Source organism: Ursus maritimus, assembly GCF_017311325.1.
Source record: "Ursus maritimus isolate PB19 chromosome X unlocalized genomic scaffold, ASM1731132v1 scaffold_X1, whole genome shotgun sequence".
In the NCBI taxonomy this organism is placed as follows: Eukaryota; Metazoa; Chordata; class Mammalia; order Carnivora; family Ursidae; genus Ursus; species Ursus maritimus.
In genome coordinates, this window is record NW_024423319.1 from 102,200,042 (window position 1) to 102,206,028 (window position 5,987).

Genomic DNA, 5,987 nt, shown 5'->3' on the forward strand with positions numbered 1-5,987 from the left:
GGCATGTAGCTGTCCAATTTTCCCAGCACCATTTATTGAAGAGACTGTCTTTTTTCCACTGGATGTTTTTTCCTGGTTTATCAAAGATTAGTTGCCCAAAGAGCCAAGGGTCCATTTCTGGGTTCTCTATTCTGTTCCATTGGTCTATGTGTCTGTTTTTGTGCCAGTACCACGCTGTCTTTGTGATCACAGCTTTGTAGTACAGTTCGAAATCCAGCATTGTGATGCCCCCAGCTTTGTTTTTCCTTTTCAACAGTTCCTTGGAGATTCGGGGCCTTTTCTGGTTCCATACAAATTTAAGGACTATTTGTTCCAGTTCTTTGAAAAATGTCATCGGTATTTTGATTGGGATAGCATCGAAAGTGTAGATTGCTCTGGGTAGCATGGACGTTTTAACTATGTTAATTCTTCCGATCCATGAGCATGGAATATTTTTCCATCTTTTTATGTCTTCCTCAATGTCTTTCAAGAGTGATTTATAGTTTCTAGAATATAGGTCCTTTACGTCTCTGGTTAAGTTAATTCCAAGGTAACGTATGGTTTTTGGTGCTATTGTAAATGGGATGGATTCCCTAATTTCTCTTTCTTCAGTCTCATTGTTTGTGTATAGAAATGCAACTGATTTCTGAGCCTTGATTTTGTATCCCGCCACATTACTGAATTGCTCTATAACTTCTAATAGTTTGGGAGTGGATTCTTTTGGGTTTTCCATATAGAGTATCATGTCATTTGTGAAGAGAGACATTTTGACTTCATCTTTGCCGATTTGGATACCTTTGATTCCTTTTTGTTGTCTGATTGCTGTTGCAAGGACTTCTAGTACTATGTTGAATAATAGTGGCGAGAGTGGGCATCCTTGTCGTGTTCCTGATCTTAAGGGAAAGGCTTCCAGCTTTTTCTAAAAATAGTCTGGATATGTGGAAGAAGGGGGAAAACCTACTATTCGTTCAGCCTTATGCTTTTCTTAACTTTTTATTTAGTAAGATAGTATAACCTTTTATTCTTCATGAATCAAAACTAAAATAAAATATTAAAATAACTAAAAAATTCAAAAATATAATTTCTACAGGGTTTGTAGTTAACTTTGCCAAGTGTATCTTAAAATATCTCTCATATTTAATATATCTTACATAAATAATCCAGTTTTCCCCCTAAGAATCCCTTGAATAGGTGTTAGAATTTTTTTTTAAGTATAATTGATTTTTTTTTAGTCAGTTTTAAGTAGTTTGGTTTCACATGCAGCAGGTCTAATTCACTTCAGAAATCTTCCAGTTTTCTCTGCTTTTTCTAGGGCATCAAAGATCAATTGCTGAAATAATTATTTTCTTATTTCTTCCTAGTTGTATTTCACTACAACTTGCATGATGTTTCCTTCTTTACTAATCTTGCTTCGTTTCCCCATTGGTTATTCACTGCCAACTTTTTTTTCTTGGGCATTTTACACTCATAAAAGCATATATAGTATACGTCTATTGTAGAGACATATTGCAGTTAAAATGGTGAAAGATCAATGTATGAATGTAGTAAATGTCACTTTGTCCGAGAAGCCTTGTTCTAGCATTCTGCTTCATATGCCAGACAGATTTACTCGTGTCCTCCCCTGAACTCAGTTCGTTCTTATTATAGGTACAATGTCTTTCATTTTTTTAATTTAGTTTTATATATGCAGATGTAGAACTCCTCCTGTAGATAACAAGCTTCTAATGGTCTGGGTCTAGATTTTACCAATATTTATATGTCTGGCACATAGGAGAGCCTTAATAAATGTTTATTGAATTAATGCAGAAATACCCCCATGGTCTCCCTTTATACATCCATTAATAACTCATTTTCCTTTTTATGGGATGTTATAAATACATTATTTTAAAGTGCATATATTTCCTCTCATTTCATGGAGTTCTAGTCAGGAGTTGGGGAGATGCATGTGCTCTGAGAGGGAACATAATTTTACAAATTATGGTAACAAAATGAGAGACTTGAATATAAGATTTGTTTCTTCCAGATTTTTATTTAAAATGTCTGGAAAGGGAAAAAGAATATGTTTCCAGAGAAACTTTAGGTAAATATGACAAATGGCTTCTTAGGTAGTCTACTTTTAATTATTGTTAATTTGGATATGTCATCTCAGAGAAGGAAATATGTAGTATACATGTTTGCAGAAGCAGAACTAAGTTATCATACCCATAATGTAATGAAAGTAATGTATGCTTGCATATGCACATGTGTGTATACATGCATATATGCATGTAGTTGTACCTCTGCATGTAAATCATCTGATTTGCAATGTTCCGGTGACTCAGTGAATTATAGAAGTTAATCATACTGTGTTATGGTAAATGTAGTGTAATTTTGAATTACCTACTCACCGTTTCCTTACCATGTGCTTGAATAAAGAATGTGAATACAGCCATATAGACTTACATCATTTTTCTTCTTCTTTTTTTAAAATAATAATATTTTGTTATTTTATTATGTTAGTCACCATACAGTACATCCCTAGTTTTTGATGTACATCATTTTTCTTCTTATCCACTGTGAGAAGTATAATAAATTCTCATTTTACACATACATGCATCGTATACTACCTTTCCACAATCTCTTTTTCTACACAAACTTCCTTCCCACCCAGTGTACTTTAGATGGTGAAAAAATTCCTTTGGATTTTTTCAGAAAACACAGTGGTTATTTGTATTCTCTTGTGTCAATTCGCACTCTAGGACAGAAAGAGTTAGTTGTTCTTATTCACTCCACAATCCCTTTCCCTGTCTCTTTTCCTGGATAAAAGTAAAGATAGGGAGGTTTAGATTCCTCTTTAAACTGGTTGCCTTATTTTCATTCTTTTATTTATTCTCTCTCTCTTTTTTCTTTTTTAGATTTATTTATTTGACAGAGAGAGAGAGCACAAGCAGGCAGAGCAGCAGGCAGAGGGAGAGGGAGAAGCAGACCCCTGCTGAGCAGGGAGCCCGACATGGGGCTCGATCCCAGGACCCTGGGATCATGACCTGAGCCAAAAGCAGACGCTTAACCAACTGAGCCACCCAGGCACCTCTATTTACTCTCTCTTTTTAATACTTTTTATTTTTAAGTCTTAGAAACCAGATCATACTTGTATGGGGGGAAATTGATTTGAAATGCCTGTAGAGACTGGATCTAGACCACATCAGTTCTGCAGCAAATGGAGGAAAAAAACTGAAAGATTTCTAAGTCAGCCTGCAGCCCAATGCCACCTAACAGCTGCGCCAAAAGAATAATCAGCATCATAACCAGTTATTCTGTTGTTAAAAGATTATTAAATTTCCATTTTAATACAGGACAACCTCTAATATCAGTTTTTATTTCTTGCTTATCTGAAGAAAGGGAACTGACACTCGATGGTCATGTAATATGAAACATTATGTGTGCCTTAGAGGCAATGCATGGGAAGATCTGTAGACTAATTTGTGAAACATTTCCATAGAAATAAACAGCTCGGCGTGCCTGGGTGTCTCAGTCAGTTAAGCGTCTGCCTTCAGCTCAGGTCATGATCCCAGGGTGCTGAGGTCAAGCCTCATGTCAGGCTCCCTGTTCATGGGAAAACTGCTTCTCCCTCTCCTCCCCGTTCATGCTCTCTCTCACTATCTCTCTGTCTCTCAAATAAATAAATAAAATCTTAAAAAAAAAAAAAGAAAAAAGAAAAGAAATAAACAGCTCTGGCATGTGAGCGGCCACTTCCCCTCTGAGATGCTCCAGGTGTCTCTTTACCCGTGCCTCACCCCTCCTAGTTAGTACTAGGCTGAGATCCCCTGATCGTGACTGGTGGCCAAACTCTCCCTTTGTTCTTTGTGCAGAGAAAGGAGAAAGAGAAGGCTTGTGGTATAGAACATTTAAGGCACGGTTTGGACTCAGATGGCAGTAAATCTGCTCAGAGAGGCAGTTTCCCTTGGGCTGTGCACTGAGCAGTGACTACTGCCTCAGGACCGCTGTCCGATTAGACCACATTCATCAATGAGCAAACATATCCTTCACTTCTCTGGTGTTCTTGGGCACACATTTATGGACTTAGGAAGAGGTAGTCCAACCTCTACGTAGACTAGTGAATTCTAGAAAGTTGTTAACTACCTGAGAAGTACTAATAAAAACGAATAACCTGAACATTTAAGAGCCAAACTGAATGGCAGAACATTTTATAAGAGTTCTGACACAAATGGGGTAAAGCGGAGTCCACTTCTTTTTTATTGACTCAGTGTTACTATACTGAAACATTGACACTTTTTGTCTGAAGGTTGATTTCATTTGTTATTACTCCCAACTTTATATTCAACTCACTGAAAATTTCAACTGGTGTATTTGGGGGTTTTTTGCTTTTATTTTTTTAAGATTTTGTTTATTTATTTTAGACAGAGAGCACAAGCAGGGGAGGGGGCAGAGGGAAAGAGAGAGAGAATCTCAAGCAGATTCTGCACCCAGTGTGGAGCCTGATGTGGGGCTCAATCTCACAACCCTGAGATCACGACCTGAGCCTGAACCAAGAGCCAGTGCTCAACCAACTGTACCACTTAGGTGCCCCTCAACTGGTGTATTTTGAAGTAGACTTTAGTTTCTTTCTGTATTTTTTTAAATTTAGTTACGTCAGCAGAACTGGGATGAACTACCTGGCTCTTGCAGAAATTGCATAGAGGAATATGAGGTTTCTTATTGTGCACCATCAAACCCATGTCTCCTTAAACAAATTCTTAAATGAATTTAAGAAGAACAGAGTTACCACCATCATGAGTGTGTGCGAGGCAGCTTACCACACTGCCATTTTGGAGAAAGAGGGCATCTGGGTTCTGGACTGGCCTTCTGGTGATGGTTTTTGATAAATGGTTAAAACTTGTAAAAATATAAATTTCATGAAGATCCTGGTTCCTGTATAGAGGTTCACTGTGTTGCAGATCTTGGGAGAGCTCCAGTGCTGGTTGCCCGAGCATTAAATGAAGATGGAATGAAATATGACGGTGCAGTACAACTCATAAGACAAGGGCAGTATGGAGCTTTTAACAGCAAGAAACTTTTGTATTTGGAGAAGTATCATCCTACAGTGTACTTGCCCCTCAGAAACGTCAGCTACAACTCTTTCATTCAATGAAAGGGTGCTGCCTGATACTATGGCCTTGGAAGTGAAACTGGAGAGAGAATCTTATTTTATTTATTTATTTTTTATATCAGCCAATATGGACCCTTGGTGAATAATATGTCAAATGAAGCTTTTGTAGGCACATTGAAAAGCAGTTTTAGCAGGCCACAAGCTTGCCAAAATTAAAGCCTCTGTATATTTGATGTTATTTTCACACTTATTAAAAGATTCTAACTCTTCAATATTTAAAATATGTTTTCCATTTGTATCAATTGTATCTTAGCAATATATCAGAACTCTAGACTAATGAAGTGCCAAAATCCTCAGCCCAATACCTGTACACCTCTAGTCTCAAATAGTCCTTAGGTGACTTATTCCTTCAGTCATTTCAAACATTGAAGGTAGTACCTATATAGTCACCTGCTCGCTTATATTTAGATCTTCCACGTCCAAACTGACATATAGTAAGGTTTGTACAACCATTAGTTTTGCTGAATTCATACAAAGTCTTAGGTGAGTTTTAATTTGTTTCTATAAATTTAATTTTTCTTTTAAAACAGTTGTACCCATATAACTATAGAAGTATATCACATGAGCATTGCTTTTAAAAATATAAAAAGAAAGATGGTGGATTCTGGAGTTGTGCATTCTTTTTCTGATTGTTAGTATTTTAGAAAATAATATATTGAATTAAAATGAAAATAGGGCTCCTGGGTGGCTCATTCAGTTAACTGTCTGCCTTCGGCTGCCATCGTGATCCCAGGATGCTGGGATCAAGCCCTGTGTCCTGTTCCCTGCTCAGCAGTCTGTATCTCCCTCTCCCTCTGCCCCTCCTCCCTGCTCATCCTCTCTCTCTCTCTCTCTCTCTCTCTCTCTCACACACACACACACA

At 37.4% G+C, this 5,987-nt stretch overlaps 1 pseudogene; it reads left to right on the forward strand.

Moving 5' to 3' along the window:
- Window positions 1-4,592: 4,592 nt before the first annotated feature.
- On the forward strand, window positions 4,593-5,107 carry LOC103668280 (annotated as a pseudogene).
- The last annotated feature ends 880 nt before the right edge of the window (window positions 5,108-5,987 follow it).